Below are 18,282 nucleotides of genomic sequence, written 5' to 3'. Positions count from 1 at the left end.
ATATTCTTAATACCGAGTTCTATTCATTAAATAAATGAAGAAACAAACCAAATCGTCAGACTTGATTATAATTCTCTTACATCACCAATTTAAACATCAAAGTTAAATGAGGATCAAAATTGGGATGAGTATATATCCGCTCATTTGCCAGAAGAATGTCTTGACTCTAAAATTGCTATATTTTGGGAGAGGCAATCTAAAATTGAAATTTTCTATACTTTGTCCATTTATACTTAGATGATTCTTTTACTGAACTGTTTTAATGACAAATACAAATGAGAAGTTTTTACCACAATATGGAATAAAGAACAGGCTATCTGCTGGTATCATTAGCTCAAAACACATTTCTTGAGTAGTGTCACTTCTGGCAAATGAGCGATGGTCCGACTCACAGTTTTACTTTTTACACGTGGACGTTCACCCTTCTAACAGTCGTGGGAGTGAACTGACAGGTATTACTGTCCCTTTTATCCAGGTATTACTGTGGTAACTATCCCTTTGATCCAGGTATTATTGTAGTGACTGTCCCGTTTATCAAGTGTTCTGTGGTGACACTCCCTTTTATCCAGGTATTACTGTGTTATCTGTCACCTTTAACCAGGTATTAATGTGATGACTGTCCAGGTATGACTATGCTGTCCCTCCCTTTTATCCAGGTATTACTGTGAAGACTGTCTTTTATCAAGGTATTATTGTGCTACAATTAACGAGGAAATTTGCACTTGAACGAATTTAAAAAAAAAAGAAAAGAAAAACCTTATATCTAGCATGTCGGGCTTGGCCAGAATTCATGTTTTTTTTCCTACGTACAACCCCCCTCCCCCCCTTTTATATGGAAAGCCGGATGTTTGGGTGGGTGATTAGCCTGTTTCATGGAGGAGTTAACCCACCACGTATATTTGTAATTATATACTTATCAACACCTTAGAATTATCGTACAAACCGTATGATAATGGAAAATGCTATCATACATGTACAATAATTATCGTACGTGTGGCAACACTGCAAAGGGCTGGAAACTCTGTCTCTCTCGAGAGTTCACATAGGTAGGGTCTATGTTCCACCTCTCCTGAGGGATACATCTTTCAGGAGAGGTGGAACATATATCAAGCCTAAGTGAACTCTCGAGAGAGGCTGAGAGTTTCCAGCCCTGTGATTGGCTTATCAACAGCTAATCAGGAGCTTTGTGAGGGACTGGCCTAGACATCAAATGCACGTTGATATGAATCTACAGTATGAGTAGTCGTCGCCGGGTGTGAGTCTTGGTGCAAGACCACCGAGATACAAGGCCTGTTTTTTTTTTTTTTTTTTGGTCTGCAAGTTATTAATTTACTTATTTTCTCGTCTACACTAATTAGTGTATACCAAATAATACTTACTCGAAACACAAGTTGTAAGATTAATATAAAATGCTGAACCAAAACAATTTGTCTAGTTACAATACAGCGTCTACCAATGAATAAACAGCAGTGCATAGGTTTACATAACAAAAAAAAGATGGTTCTTTCTACTATATGTGAATGAAATAATTCTCTCTTACATACAGTCATTATTTGGTATTTAAATTTTCTAACTTTCTCTTTGGCTACAATAGTTATTTTCTTGAACAACAATTATTCAATGAAACGTTATTAGAAACCCATATTGTTAATTTTTCTATGTTTTTCTGTACTATAACCTTCATTACTTATTGACCAGCTTATTTATTATTTACCCTTTGACATTTAAACGTTTAAATTCATGATTGTCGACTAATTGTAAAATGTTGACATTTGCATCCTGAATAAAAAGGTAGTGATTTTTTCCAATAGTTAGTAAAGCATGAACGATATATTCATTAGATATTTGTAAAACTAAATGAACATTTTGTTTCTCAAAGGTGTAGGGAGATAATGCTTCTAATGATAGTTTATATGAATGTTCATTGAGTAAACATCTAAATCATGAAGTTTTTCAAACAGCTGAATGGTACATTATGAATTTCGTTTTCCAAATTATTGACATCAAAGGAGAACTTGGGTAAAACTTCATTATTTATTTATAAATTTCTGTCCTTGCCAATTATTCCTGATATATTTTAACAATTTTACTGAAACACACGAAATTGGCCATTTGTTACTCTGAAATGGGGGAGGATACACTATAGACAGCTGTGGAATACTGGGAAAATAGAACTGCTTCCCCAATAATAGCATTATGATGTTACAATGCAAAACACTGTAAAAATGATTTTTTCTAAGCCTATAATTACTTTCTTCAGTGTGCAGTGCAGAACATCAGCATTTATGCTCTAATTGGGAATTTGTGCAACTTACTTGAATTTAGACTTTACCTGTTCAACTTAAAGTAAAATGCACCTGTTGCAGCTTCACTATAGCCAAAGGCTGAACCAACAATATTTTTGCCTTTGTAATGAAAATATGGTATTAAGTACATGAGTTTCATCCACCATCAGTATCACTATTTTGTCATTGGGTAGTAATGATATACATTTACTCTTAATGTACATAAGAAAATTTGAGTCCTTTTGTTATGATGCTGGGCAGACCTGTTTGAAAAAACGCTCTTCTGATGGTACAGTAAATTTGAGGGGAACAACTATGGGTATAACAAAAAAACAATATTATCAGCTTTGATGAATAGTCAAATTTATTCAGTCATTAACTAGAGCTAAAATTATTGCCAAAAATGAAATAACTAGTTTTATAATAGCAATGCAATATATATTGCAGTGTTAGAAATACATTCAGCAGTATCAGCTTTTCTTGAGTTACTAAATATCTGCTTAATGATATTTGTATCATGAACCTCTGTAGGAATCTTGAGATCTCCCAAGTGACATACTTCAGTGACATGAAAAATCCATGTGCTTTACAGTTAGGCTTAACTGTAGGTAGGGCATTTTGGCATAAGTATGGTATTTCATTAATCTGTACTGAAGTTTTACCTGTGGAAGAAGAAAGATGGTCTCTTAATATTTTGACGTGTATATATGAGCACTGAAACCCAGTAATGCAATGAGGATAGGTTAGGTTAGGTTAGGTTAGTGAAATTTCTAATGTAGGCTCCTGTTTTGAACCTGTAACCCTTAGAATACAATGCCAGTCTACTTTTTTTCACCTTAACCCATCTAGGCCCAAAAGGTTTGTCACATGCCTTTGACTATTGTCAATGGAAACTTGCCTATTTCCCCACCACTATACTGTACTTAAGTTGTGATGAACCTATAACTTATATGTCTGTGCTAATGTAACTCTTGAGCACCTTGTCTGAAGGTTCTATCACACAGTTAGGTATCATGTTTGCAACCTTCTTACCTGACACAGGGCCCTTGTCCCAATCATTGCAATAATGCTCTTTGCCACATATAGAATACAGCATGCTTTAAATTTCTTCTGGGGTTTCTATGCGCTTGCAGTACGTAAGTTTACTCTTCTTAGGTTTACTTGTTTGATGTGTTTGCCCTTTCTTTGCTTGTTGTAACTTTTTATATGCTGCTTGCCTTACCTAACTACTGCTACCATTATTAGTCTTGCCTATTATGACATTTAATTTGTTTTTTGCAAAACTTTGTAAGTCCTGAACTGGGAGTTGTTTGACAAAGGCTACTCTTGGAGTTGTTTGGCACAGGTACATTGGTTGAGACAGGTACACTGTTGTTGGACGGCTATGGGTGTTGCAGGCTACACTGGGTGTTGTTGGACACAGGCTACACTGGGTGTTGTTGGACACAGGCTACACTGGGTGTTGTTTTGTATAGGCTACACTGGGAGTTCTTTGACTTAGGCTAGCCTATACCTATTCGACTCTGTTAAGCACTGGTTGACATGAATTCTTACTAAAATTCAATGTAGGCTAAACCAGTCTTTCTTTATTTGCACCTGACCTTGTTGCTCACAACTTCTACCTAGAGTGCAGACTGTATTTATATTGCAGTCAAAAGTCATCCAGAGAGGAAAGTCAAATAGGTAGTACCTGTTGCAGTGAACTTATAGCCGAGTTTATCTGCTTACCAAAGTAAGTTCGTCCAAAAAAGGACTCTAGATGTATCCATGGCTCACTACCTCATGATGCCATATAAGTTTTATGTTCCAGTTCATAAAGAAAACAATGGAACCACGAAAACACCTCGTGTCCAAGTGATGTAGGGGAAGGAAGATCGAGGGTCGGGAGTGAGTCGCCAGTCACTCGCCTTGGAGAGTCGGACCACCAGGGTCGACGTCATCACGTCACATCGAACAGGCCTTCTATCTTTGTGGTCTTGCTTAGTGGCACCTGCAGGCTTCAGCCATCAAGCTCGGAGTACTCAAGAGGGCTGGGCTAAAAAGTGATAAGAAAAATCAGGTTTCCCTATGCAAAAGTGAACCGTCGACAGTTCTTAATAGAGGGAGTGATGATGTTCTGTCTCTACGGACAAATTTTTACGAGAAATAAGTGATGCAAAAAATAAAGAACGTCCAATTATACATTTAGACGAAATCTGGGTGAACCAAAACTAGTGTCGGTAGATGCTGGACAGATACCAGCTGCTCAAAAGCAACAGGTATTAAACAACCAACTGGGAAAGGGGCTGCTTTATGGTTTTACATGCAGGCTCCAAAGATAGTTTTGTTCAGAATGGGCAATTGACATTCCTTGCTAAAAATGATGGCGATTGTCATTATCAGATGAATGGCCATGTGTTTGAAAAATGGTTCCGCACACAACTTATTCCCAACATTCCCGCTTTGTCTGTTATAGTTATGGATAATGCCCCCTACCACTCCATAGAAATAGACAATCCACCAACAACTTCATCTAAAAAAGCTACTATTGCAGAATGGCTCATCAGAAATGGGGAGAATCCTGGACAACATTTGCTAAAGAGTGAACTGTTACAAATAGTGAAAATGCACACACGGAATATAGAAAACAAGTACGTATGTGATTGATAAAATTGCCGCATGGTATGGTCATAAAGTGATCCGTCTTCCACCTTATTACTGTCAGTACAATCCGACTGAACTTATATGGAGCCAAGTGAAGAGCTTATTGCAAATAGAAATAATTTCTTTATGACATTGTGAGGACCAGAGATTAAGACAGGTAGCTGGGATACTGTTGATTTATTTACAGACAAACTGAGTTGACATAGACAGGTGCGGACGGATAAGTAGTACAGTCTCACACCGCAAACAGAAATGACTCTGAGACAGTAAATTTGTGTTTTCTTACAGACATACATTTAGATATATTAAGGCGTACAAATAATGGAATTGCATGTGTTATACATCGGCGGAAAGGCCGCGGAACGCTCTATCGGATGGAAGTAAGAACAACGCAACTTGATGATTGGATGCAATGAAAATAGGGAAAAAGTGTTGTCCTTACAAATACTCCGCCCCAAGACAATGATTATGGAGTAATTATTGGATGACAATCTTGGAGGCAGGGGGCAACCCCGTGTCCTTGTGACACTTGTTGTGGGGGTCATCGAGTGTAGAGTCCTTCGGTTTTGCTGACTGACAGGATGCCTCCCCTGGCGGTAGAGAGAGATGCATTGTGTGTGGTGGTGGAGTGGGACGGGCTGTGGGGATCCCCAGGTGCGGCAGCGGCGTAGGTTGGGCTGAGGAAGTCCCCCGCGCGGCTGCGGTGTCCCTGCGGGCAGAGTGGAACCACAGGTGAGCAGCGGCGTCAGCAGGTCGAGGAAACCCACAGGTAGCGGCGTCGGCAGGCAGAGGAGGCCCACAGGCATGTCAGCGTGTCGGTGGGCCGAGGAGGACTACAGGCGCCCGCGTCGGAAAGGGTGAGCAGGTCCACAGGCGTGGCATCGATATCAGGAAGGCCGAGTGGGCCCCAGGAGTAACGGCAGCGTCGAGGGTTTGAAGAGGCCCACAGGCAGCGACGTCAGGGGCCGAGCAGGCCCACATGTGCAGCAGCGACATCAGGTGGGTAAAGCAGGTCCCTCGGTGTAGCAATGGCGTCGGCAGGCAGGGGAGGCCCACAGGCAGCGACGTTGGGGGGGCTGAGCAGGCCCACATGTGCGGCAGCGACGTCGGGTGGGTAAAGCATGTCCCTGGGTGTAGCAGCGGCGTCGGCAGGCAGGGGAGGTCGTCTGGGGACTCGCAGGTGCGGCAATGGCGCCGGGGGAAGAACCGAGGAGGCCCGCAGGTCTGCGACGTCAGATGGATGTTTCTGAACCGCCACCTGAATTTTGTGTTGGCTGACCAGCACCCAGCTACCCGTCCTCGAAAATAAACACCAAAACACACTGGGAAGCAGTGCCGTGATTAGTCCATTAATGGCGTTGGTGTCGTCCTCGCAATGGAATTTTAAGAGACCTAAACTGTGGCGCCGTATTGAGTCCGTTAAAGGTTCTCTGAGGTGAGCGGCCGTAATTAGTCCATTAAAGGCTGGGCCTAAACCGCTGTGTCACCAACTCCGGGAGGTCACCAGTTATGAGGACCAGAGATTAAGACAGGTAGCTGGGATACTGATGATATATTTACAGACAAACTGGGTTGACATAGACAGGTGCGGACGGATAAGTAGTACAGTCTCGCACCGCGAACAGAAATGACTTAGACAGTAAATTTGTGTTTTCTTACAGACATACATTTAGATATATTAAGGCGTAATAATGGAATTGCATGTGTTATACATCGGCGGAAAGGCCGCGGAACGCTCTATCGGATGGAAGTAAGAACAACGCGACTTGATGATCGGATGCAATGAAAATAGGGAAAAAACGTTGTCCATACAACAGACTTGAAAGGACTACTGCAGGAATCACTTCATACGATAACTGTAGAAAACTGGAGTAAAGCAGTTAAACATGCTGAGGCTCTGCAACATGAAGACGTTATTGATCTCGAATCCTCTGATGACGACGAAGACGACGACGACGACGACTCTTCATAATAGCAATGTTTTTATGTCCATGAAGTGTGTGTGTGTGTTTGTTATTATACACATGGTTTTAATATAATTTTCTTGATACTTTAATAAACAAAATTTAATTGACGCTGTATTAACATAATTATGGATGAATTCTATGTGTGCGTGTGTTATTATAAGCATGGTCTTGATCCTTTATAAGGAAAAGCTTTGAAGAAGGTTAATGATTTATGTACCTATTGATGAAAAAATAAACATAATTGTTAACAACACATTTTTGTTTTCCTTTAAATTGTGTTTAAATAATCTTATACTGCAGTATTTCCTTTAACCATTAATAAAAAGACTGATGAAAGAAAAAATCTGTATATTTGAGAAGACTTATTCTCGTAACGTTGCAAATGATCACACGTACCATACGTAAATCAAATTTAAGATTAACTTGTATCCTCTGAGACCTATTACTTGAGCCCATTGCCCACAGAATACCATAAATCATATTGACCTCTCCATTGGCTTTATTGTTTTATATTTTCACAAATAAAAAGATCCTTAAGATCTTAACAGATCAATTGACTTATGAATTTATGTCCCAAGGACAAAACCAGAGCCGACAGGCCATTCAGCGCATCTATAATTATAGAAAAAGAATGAAGGAGTAAATAGAATCAAGAATGAAAAAAAAAGACATGTAAACGGGTAAGAGCAAATCCTTTCCCTCTACTCCCAAGGTCTAAAGCGAATCTTCCTAAGGATTATCTCTGCTGGAAGCATTTAAAGAGCCTTAACCGAAGAATTTTACCCGTAGATATGACAACTCTGCATTTTCTACTTGGCCCCACCAGAGCGATCTTAGAAAAGTAAACGCACTATAGTGATGAGTCTGAGGAGTGCATCGCTTGCTGAAGCATAGTGTAACCTGGCCTTAACTCTACCAGGTTTCGGCAAACTGAAGTGAATCCGAATGTCTATGGGCAACGCAGATGCCGGAGACAGAACGGAACCTGATCCGCCGGTTGTATCGTTTATGGGGCCCTTTAGATAATGAGTTGGTTGAATCCTTCATTCTCTTCATTTCAAATCGGCTATATTATCCCTTTAGAGAAAACTGTTGTCTACGAGGTTTTGAAACCTGTAAGGCTATTGCCGTAGGAACGTTCCTTCGATTATTGTTGGGGACATTTCACACACACAAGCTTTCAAAATAATTGTTTTTTCTTGAGTATTACTCCTTTTTCATGTGTTCTATACATAACCCATATAGAACCATGTTTTGTTGTTTATAAACCAAACTAATTGCCGTGCCCCGTTCCATGTATCATGTTGTAATATGTAATTGTTATCAGAATCATGTAGACTGTGGTAATAATATGCTAATTGCTATCAGTTTCGTTAGCCTGTGGTAATATGCTGAGGTTGTAGCATGTGCTATAGTATGTTGAGGTTTGAGGATGGAAAGTTTGCTCAGAAAAGTTGAATTGCCGGCTACATATGTTAGCAATGATGCTCCAAAAAGAAAGTTCAGAAGGATTGAGAGAAAGTTATTTCACTTTCAAAGTGTTTCTCTAAAATAGGCAAAAAAAAAAAAAGTAAAAGATTGGCAGCATTTGAATGGAGCCTGAAATGAATGTAAAAAATATATATGATTCGGTGGTAAACTTTCAACACAATTGCTAAAGGACAGTGAAAGTGAGAGGAGTTAAACGTTCTCTCTAACGAAAGTCTGGAAAACTGGACATCAGTACATTCTTGAAGAATAAAGTTGGGACAGAACAAAAACACCTTCACATGTGGTTAGTTTTAATCCCACGTGTGTTATGTTCAAAACAAGTTCAAAACAAAATCTGCTTACCATAGCAAGACATAAATACACAATATAGCTATAATTGTGAAGACACTTGTCATTATTATATTCCTTTTAGATTTAGTTACATTAGATAATTGCCCCCAGATTTCATCATTTCTTCAGTTACGATAATAACTTGTAGCTAATATCGAGCAAGGTTTTATAATGACCTTTTAATTACTATGTACGAGTTTCCTACAAAGGATATTGCAGATACCAATTAACTCATAACACCAGGTTACTCAACATAAATCAAAGGTGTAATCAATATCACCAAATTCTCAATCTATATTTGCTGATAAGTAAATACCAGGAGTACATATCCCACGGTTTTGCTTGTACAAAAAAACGCCATTATACATTATGTAAGTTCAATTCTGATGTGTAGAAGATCAATTCCTAATTCTGAATTTTTTCCACATTACGTTTTGCAAGTAGATTTAAATTCAGCCTTTTGCAACCAGTTTCTGAATCAATTAATGCTCTGCCACTATCTCATGATGTTTGGACTGTTTTTGTGTCAAATTAGATTTAGGGCAGGACTTGTTTTGAGGTCCTTTACAAAAATACGATTTGGGTCACTGAGGAAAACCGTCAGATTTGATTGTAGAAGTTTGGGATGTCAAGCCACTATTGTTGCACAAAAGGGATAATAGACGGGAATTGAAATAAACATTTTGAAGTAACCTGAGTAAAGTAAACAAAGAAATAATAAAGCTTTGCACCTCATAAAGAATGTAGTGTGCCCGCAACTGTGTTTGTGGAGTGACCGCGCCCTAAGCCCCTTCCACATGAGGGGCAAAGACACGACGGGCCCTCTGATTTGCCCGTAATTCTCTCGCTTTTCAACAGTGTTACCAGACCAAACAATCCAAGGGAGGCAGTAGTTACAGGCAGGCAAGCCTTTGACTTGGACCACACTCGTGATCGCCATCCACTCACAAAATTGGTAACAGTGTCTGCCCGCCGTGCATTTGCCCTTCGTGTGGAAGGGGCTTTAGGAACCAGGAACAAGCGCTGGAGGGGCCACTTTCAGTTTCGGTCATTCAGAGCTATAGACGATGAGAAGAGGGAGTTGGAGTGGTTGAACAACTATGTAGAGATCCACAAAGTTGAGATGTAGTGCACCACGCGAAATGAACTGGTGACGCTTTCTATATATATATAGGGTGTGTGCAGCATCCGTTCGGCCTCTAGGTGCACCTGTTACTTAAGCCTTTTATTTTTACCTTCATTGCCAATGCCTCCTATCCTCAGTCTTGCTGTCCTGTCTCTCTAACTATTACCTCTCGTTGCCGCCACTACAACTCAATCTTTTCACTGTCACATAAGTGCTGAGTGGCCGAAAGTGCCCCAGTGCTTGGCCTGACCTGACAGCACACACATAAGACAAGCAAATTATCTAATAATCGTCGTTACAGGCTATTTAAACGCCTATTGAGGATTGATTTATTATTATTATTATTATTATTATTATTATTATATTATTATTATTCAGATGAACTCTGTTCTTATGGAAGAATCCTACAGGGGGCCATTAACTTTAAATTCACGGTTACAAAGAAAATGGTGTTCATCTGAAAGAAATTACGGGAGATGAAACGAAAAAGGCAGTCAGAGGAGAAGTAAATAAGCACAAGGTGAAGTGTTTGAGGGTCAGGGAGGCATTGTATCTCCACATGAACTCTTGATGTTCCAGTTGCACAACATCCCCAGGGAGACAAACGCGCAGTTCACCCATAGGTATTTATAACTCGAGATGAGACTGGAGATGGGTCCCTATAGCTGTGTGTCACTCGTGTCAAGCTGATCAAACTGAACTCTTTTCTAATATAATAATAATAATAGCTCCATAAGGTACTTCGTAACAGTAGCGTAGCCAATTTTTTTGGGGGAACACGGGGCACGTGCCTCCCCCTTATGGTCTGAGTTACTAAATAACAGATTTAAGGGGGAAAAGCTTAAAAGAGAGAGAGAGAGGTCATAAGAAAAAGGGCAAAAGATGAACAAGATAAACCATGCAGGTAATCCAGCCAAGTCACAAAAGATTAACCTTAGTGAAGCCATTAAAAGAGAGAGAGAGAGAGAGAGAATGGCAAACCCACTTAGGGGGAAATAGGTATCTAATGCAGCTTTGGCTTGTTAAATTAAAAAGTGGAGAGTCGCATGACATGATCGTGAACAGCAAGATCATCTCATTACGCGTTTGTATACTCTGGCTGACATTTTTGTTTGTTTGTATGGTGTTTTTATGTTGCGCGGAACCAGTGGTTATTCAGCAACGGGACCAACGGCTTTACATGACTTCCGAACCACGTCGAGAGTGCACTTCTGTCACCAGAAATACACATCTCTCACTCCTCAATGGAATGCCCGAAAGTCGAACTCGCGGCCACTAAGGTGGCAGGCCAAGGCCATACCAACAACGCCACTGAGGCGCTCAGGCTGACATTTTGACCTACATATCAGGTAATCCATTAACCAAGAAAACAGACTTTGATATTGCTTTTATCCGCGCCTCACTCTCTCTCTCTGTTATAGTAAATTGGTGATTCATTTTTATAGTTTCAGTTTTTTGCATACTGGAAGCCCAGATTTGCCATTGTTCAGTTACTGTTTATAATTCTTCTTGTCTGTTGTGGTCAGATACAGCATTATTTGCATGATGAGTAAGAGGGCACAATACAGACAAAAAATTGAAACTAGAATTTTTTGTTATTCCTTATTCTTCTTAAAAAAATATCTGGGTATTAAGTGCCCTTATATTGAGATGTGAACGTGTGCCAGCACTCCCAGGCTGCGTTTCTCACCCTGAAATCGACAGGATGTCGCAAACTTCCAAAAACACATCACCAAATTCCATGATTCTCATGAAACTACCCATAGCAATGCATCAAGGAAGCAGAGTGGTGCCAATGGTAAGCACACCTGATTATCGTCTGTATAGAAGTTATAAAGGCTAATATCTAATGATTGTACGGTATTGGAAAATTAGTTACTGTGTAAGTTTCCTAGCCACTAATTGGCCAGCAATTCATATAAATACCTATGTAAGTTCATTAATAAAATAATTCATTTCAGTGTCATATCATCGCCTAAGTCAAGCTTCCAACCTTCCCAGCAACTAACGCCTACACTTAGTTCCTGGGAGCCAAAGTCCCACTTCGAATCAAGAGCATACTATCCTCATCCACCAAGGTAGATTACGTTCTTTCTATCCTGCCAGACCACCTCTTCACCCAGCTAACACAGTGGCTAGACGCTAAAGGCACCAACATCATTCAGAACAAAGACCTATAGAAAGTCCTACTGGAAAGATTCACGCCATTCCCAGCCATTCGTGTACTACAGACCTTCGCAGCACTGCAACCCTTAGGTGATCAACGTACATCTGCTGCCCTTCTCGAGATGAGAACCCTCGTCTGTCTTCCTCCTGCAACAGACAGTTCTCCCAAATCAATTAACATCCTCAAGGCACTCTGGCTGCAGCATCTGTCACTTCAGTAAGGGCAGCACTCACCGACATTGAAGACATAGCTGACGATACCTGCGCCACCCTAGCAGACAACCTGAAGGATTCCCACACTGCTGCAAACTGCCGCCACGCCCACACCTTTGCCACCCATTAAGGAACATCTAACCTTTCAGCAACAGATGTCCTTGCTAACGGCACAGAGGTCACCATGGCGGTCAAACCCTTGCAAACTTTTGAGGCAAACCTTTGCCGGCCCATCCCATCTTCAGAAACCTAAGGGCGCCGACCACACAGCAGCAATTACCACCATTTCAACTTTGCTGATACCACAGAACATTTAGCCCTGCTGCCAAGAACTGGCTCCTAGGATGCCCATGGCCAAAAAACATGTAGAAGGTGTGTATCCCTCAATCATGGCCTGTACGAATGTATCTAAATCTAACCTTAATCCTGACACTTGCAATCCTATGTGTTCTATCTGTCCCTCTGTCTTTTTTTATCCTTGATTCCACCGCAGGTACTTGCTTTTTGGTCAACACAGGGGCTTGCCATTCCCTCCTGCCTGTATCCAGTCAACCAACCAAATGCCCACAGCCATCCAATGTCCAACTCACAGCTGCCAAAAGCTCTCCCATCCTTACCTTTGGTTAAAAGCCTCTTGCCCTTAACCTCGGTGACAGAAAGTACCTCTGGTGGTCTTTGGTTGCGAACATCTCAGTACCTCTCCCCGGGGCGAATTTCCTGGCACACCAGCAACTGCTTGTGGAAGTCAACAACAGACACCACATCGATTCCACCAATCTGTCTACGATACCCATCACTGCAGCTCCGCAGAACTCACCCACCATGTCACCGATTCCAAAGACGAGTTTGCTTACTTGCTCACCACATACTCCGATGTCTTCAAACCTGAACTACAACAATCTCATTAAATCCCTGCCAAGCACGGTATTTTCCACCATATTAAGACCTTGGACCCTCCTGTGTTCTCCCGTTTCCGACGTCTACCACCCATAAAACTCGCTGCTGTAAAGAAAGCCTTCGCAGAGATGGAGAAGATGGGTTTGTTTCCAAAGGCATCCAATACTTGGGCATCTTCCCTCCACCTAGTAACAAAAAAAGACGGCACCTTGACTTATAGTAACAAAAAAGGACAGCGCCCTTCACCCATGTGACGACTACAGAAGGCTAAACATGATCACCAAGTCCCACTTGTACCCCCTCCCTAACATCACAGATATAACCACTTTTCTGTCACGTCACAAAAATCTTCTCAAACCAGGACCTTCTTAAAGGTTATTTCCAGGTCCCCATGAATCCCGAAGACATCACAAAAACTGTCATCACAATGCCATTTGGCCCCTTCACCTTCAATTACTCGTGCTTTGGTCTCCGCAATGCAGGAGCTACTTTTCAATGGTTGATGGACGGCATCCTGGGAGTTCCCTTCTGCGTCTGTTATGTTGACAATGTTTCAATCTTCTCTGCATCAAAGGAGGAGCACCTCCAACACCTGGACATTGTCTTCCAATGCCTGCAAGAAAACGGCCTTGTCATCTAATACAACAAATGATCCTTTGCTCCCAAGAGGGTATAATTCTTGGGGCACCTCATGATACCTGAGCATCTTCAGCCCTTGCCTGAAAAGGTTGCCTCCGTCAGGAAGTTCCCCACCCCTGCCACCATCAAGGGGCTACAAGAATTCCTCGGAATCATCGCTTTTTGCCCAGCATCACCTCGATCTTGGCACCACTCTACAAAGTCCTCAAGGACCTCGCCCTGTGACCCTCACAAGAAGCTGCCTTCACCGCCAAAAATGCCCTTGCCAAGGCCACTGCCCCCTCATTCCCTGCACCGGGTCATTCTCTACTACTTTCAATGGACGCCAGCAATGTAGCCGTAGGAGCTGTCTTGAAACAGATCATCCATGGTAATCCTTGACCCCCTTGGTTTTTTTTAGCAGGAAATTCAGCAAAACAGAGATGAACTACTTGACATTTGACTGCTCCTTGCAACATACCTCACCATCAAACACTGAAATATTTTGGAGGCCACACCTTTCACCCTTCAAATGGACCACTTGCCAGTAGTACATTCTCTGCCAGTCCGATGCCTGGTCACCCTGTCAGCGCTGCCACTTGTCAACCATTGCCGAATTCAGTTGCACCCTTCATCATGTCTCTGGGAAACACAACCCCATCACTGACGCCCTCTCCAGAAAATCCATCGATGCAGTACACCTTGGCCTTGATTACAAGCAGTTGGTGGACAAGCAACAGCAGGACCCAGAGCTCAATGCCTGCAAGACCTCTTTAACGTCTCTACAATGAAAGGACGTCCCCGACCTCCATCCTCTGAGACATCGGTACTGGCTGCCTACAGCCATGGATCTCACAGTCACTTAGACGTCATGTCTTTGACATTGTCCACAGTCTGGCATACAACCTTCAGGACGATCTGCAACCATCCTCTTGAAAAAGTGCTTCATCTGGCATGGCACATTGAAAAATGCAAAGGCTTGGGCCCATGAATGTTCTCTCTACCAACTCCAAAATCCTGTGTCTCACGAATTCAGGTGTAGGCTCCATTCATCAACCGCAACGCCATTTCAGCCATGTCCACTTTGACATTGGAGGACCCCTGTGCTCCAAAGACATTGTTACCCACTGATAGTGGTTGACTGCTCAACAAGATGGCCCAAAGCTGCCCCTGTGACGGATGCATCAGCAGCAGCGTGAGCCGGTCTTTCCTCTCATTATAGGTTTCCAGTGCACCTTGAAAGCAACCCTCATGCCTCGCTGCAACTCCTTGACCTAGTATTCGCAATTTCCATGGGTCCTCTTTAGCCTTCAGACCACCCCTAAAGAGGGCCTGGATCTGTCAGCAGCCGAGATGTTGTAAGGCGATCCCACTCATGAAATCTGGCAAATACTTCCCAAGCGGTAACACCTAACCCGACATCATCAGACTCCAGACCATCATCGGAAAATTCGCCCCTTGCCACCCATCCTATAAGCCAAACGACAAGACCTTTATCTCGAAGGATCTACACAATGCAACTCACATATTCATTAGAACCGATGCTGTTCAGCTGCCTTTGGCCCAGTTTTACACAGGTCCCTACCGGGTCGTTGACCACAAGTAGAAAGCCTTCCTCATTGACATTTGCAGCATGGCATGTTGGGTTGAATAGACTGCCTGAAACCAGCACGTTTGGCTAACCACATTACTCCAGTCCAGTTTTCAATGGCAGGATGCCCTCTGCAATGCTCTGGTCAACTCTCAGGGGATGGTATTGTGCCAGCAGTCCCAGGATGCATTTCTCACGCTGCAGCGGACTGGACATCACCAACGTTTGACAACAATCACCAAATTCTGGGATTCTCATACTCTACCCATTGCAACGCATCAAGTAAGCAGAGGCACCAATGACGAACACACCTGATTTTTGTCTATATAGAAGCTATAAAGGCTAATATCTAATGATTGTACACTATTGGTCCGTTAGTTACTATTTAAGTGTCCTGGCTGCTGATTGGCCAGCAATTCACGTAGTTCATTAATAAAGGTAATTTCAAGATCATACCTCTTGTCTCGATTAACTCCTGCTAGAAAAGTGATGTGTAATGAGATATTATCTCTGATCTTAAAGGAATTTAGCAAAAACTATTATTATTATTATTTTATCAGATGAAGCACTTAATACTGTTTCTTGGATATGTCAAAAATATACATTTCATGTGCATCAGATTGCCTCTAAACTTGCTGTAGGTGCTCGCTGCACTTGCCTGGTTCATCTTCCACGAATAAATAAATTCATTGCTACAGCTCTGCTTAGTGATGAGTAACTTAATGCCTTTCTTGACTAAATATTAATTGGCTGCTTGATATCTGTCTTGGCTTTAATTTAAAGGGGAACTTTTGCATTTTAGCTGTTCCATATGTTGTAGTATTCTATTTAAGTACCCCTGGTGAAAAAAGTTTTTTGAAACGGGAGTTTTCTTATTTTTTACAACCAATTTTCTATTGCACCATGGGCGCCGCCATTTTGTGTGGCTCGTCTGTTATGCGTGACATCACTGAGGTCATGTAGCGGTCGGCTCAGACAGGCGGAACTATTCCGAGGGAACAGCATCTTTAGGTAATATCCTTTTTTTTTTGTATTTGTACGTGACGTCGCTGACGTCACATAGCGGTCGGCTCAGACAGGCGGAACTGTTCCGAGGGAAGAGCATCTTTAGGTAATATCCTATTTTATTGGTATTTGTCAGCTGAAAATACATGATTGAAATGGTAAATAAAGAAGTAGCCTGAAGTATGCCTAGTTAGGCATACACAGCCCTAAGTTCTAAAACCCCATTAATTAAACTAGTTAAAAAGGACTAAGTGAAAGGCCTCATCAATTCACGGACACACACACACACATGTTTAGAAAACTGCCGCTCACCCCATCACACCACCCACATGGCAATTGACAAGAATAAATTTCAATTCAAATGCATACAAGTGGAGCAGATAGCCGCCCTATCTTCGTCAGTACCTTGGTCTGTTCAGAGGGAAATTAAGTTCCCATAACATATATAAATAAATTTCATAGCCATAACTAATACCCTGCTCCTAATGTCATATTTTAAATCTGTTGGCAAGAAATGGTTCGAACAGACAATGGTTCATGTCGTAGGTTGAAAGATTTTATGTTAATGTGCTCCCTTCGAAGAGCCATCAGCCAGCGGCTTGATTTCTCTCTATTTGATGGAATCCTGTGGAATGATATGCCTTTTGGACATTTCAGAAGTTTTGGTACAACCAAACGCCATACAAGTTGCCATAATTGTCTCTTATTTGAATAACAATTGACCTAAAACACAAGGGCAATACCGAGGACGAATATTCTACATTACGCATGCTTTGCTGCTGTCGTTATTGAGGCGACCGCGGCACCACATCATCGGTACTAATCCGCCAGATGGCAACATGGTCGAATCTAGGAGAAATGGCGCTCTCCATTGAAGTACCTCAGCGCTTTTAAATTAATTTGTAAAATAATGGGATTACGTACAGATTTGAGCAATGGCTCATATTAAAAGTTTTGTTTAACGAAATTTAATGGCTATTAACCATAAGTTCCCCTTTAACTTTGTATAGGTATTCCCACACGTTTTTTTAATGCCTCGAATGGTTGTAAGTGGCTCAGTAGGGTAGCTAGGCTTTTTAGCCTAAATTTCATAAGTTCAATCTTCCATTCAGAATGAGCTAAATAATGTCCTTTAGTTTTTACAGTATCTTTAAGATGTGGGTAATATTCCAATATATTTTGAATCTTTTCATACTGGTTGTTATCTCATATTTGCATTCATCCTACACAATTTGCTCTCTTTCCCAATGATCGCATCAATCCATCTTCACCCTGAAAAGTATTTAACAACCCAGAGTATCAGAGAGACTAAAAGATCAACAGTAGAACCACATCCCAATATTGACATATTGGTTTTCAAGAGAAGAGATTACTTCTACTGAGAGCAGTCGAGTCGTGTGCTGTGCTTTCTCTTGTTGGCAACAGTTGTCAGTTCTCCTCTAGATTAGGTTTCTGTTATTTGTGGGGAAGGGAAAGTAATCTCCTCTTTATTTTTGTTTTTCATTTGCAGTATTAATGAATGGTTAATTCAGTCTTAGCGTATTCATGTATCTTTAGTGCAGACTTTGCAGTTTGTTAAAGCACAGTTGACTGTATAGCACCGTATATGAGGATTTATATCTTAAAATGATTGACAGTATACTAATAATCATTAGATTGGCGCCTGATTTGAATTCTTTTAAAATGAATGTAGAATAAAGAGACTTTTGGAGAACTTTCAGTCCTTGTAAAAATTCACAAAGTATGTGGATGCTGAATCTCTCCAAATAGATTTTGCTCAAATCAGTACGTACATGTTGCAGTATTTTTAGATGTAGTTAAACCTTCATAAAACAAAGTATGTTTCTTTAACTCATTTAAAATCCTAGGGGTCATTCTTGATTACAAATTCACCACCTACCTTTTTAAGCTGCTTGTGAAGCAAGAGTCCGTGGTAACGTAAAGCATCAC

This window comes from Macrobrachium nipponense, chromosome 13, assembly GCF_015104395.2.
Source record: "Macrobrachium nipponense isolate FS-2020 chromosome 13, ASM1510439v2, whole genome shotgun sequence".
NCBI lineage: Eukaryota > Metazoa > Arthropoda > Malacostraca > Decapoda > Palaemonidae > Macrobrachium > Macrobrachium nipponense.
Note: the sequence above shows the minus strand (reverse complement) of the source record.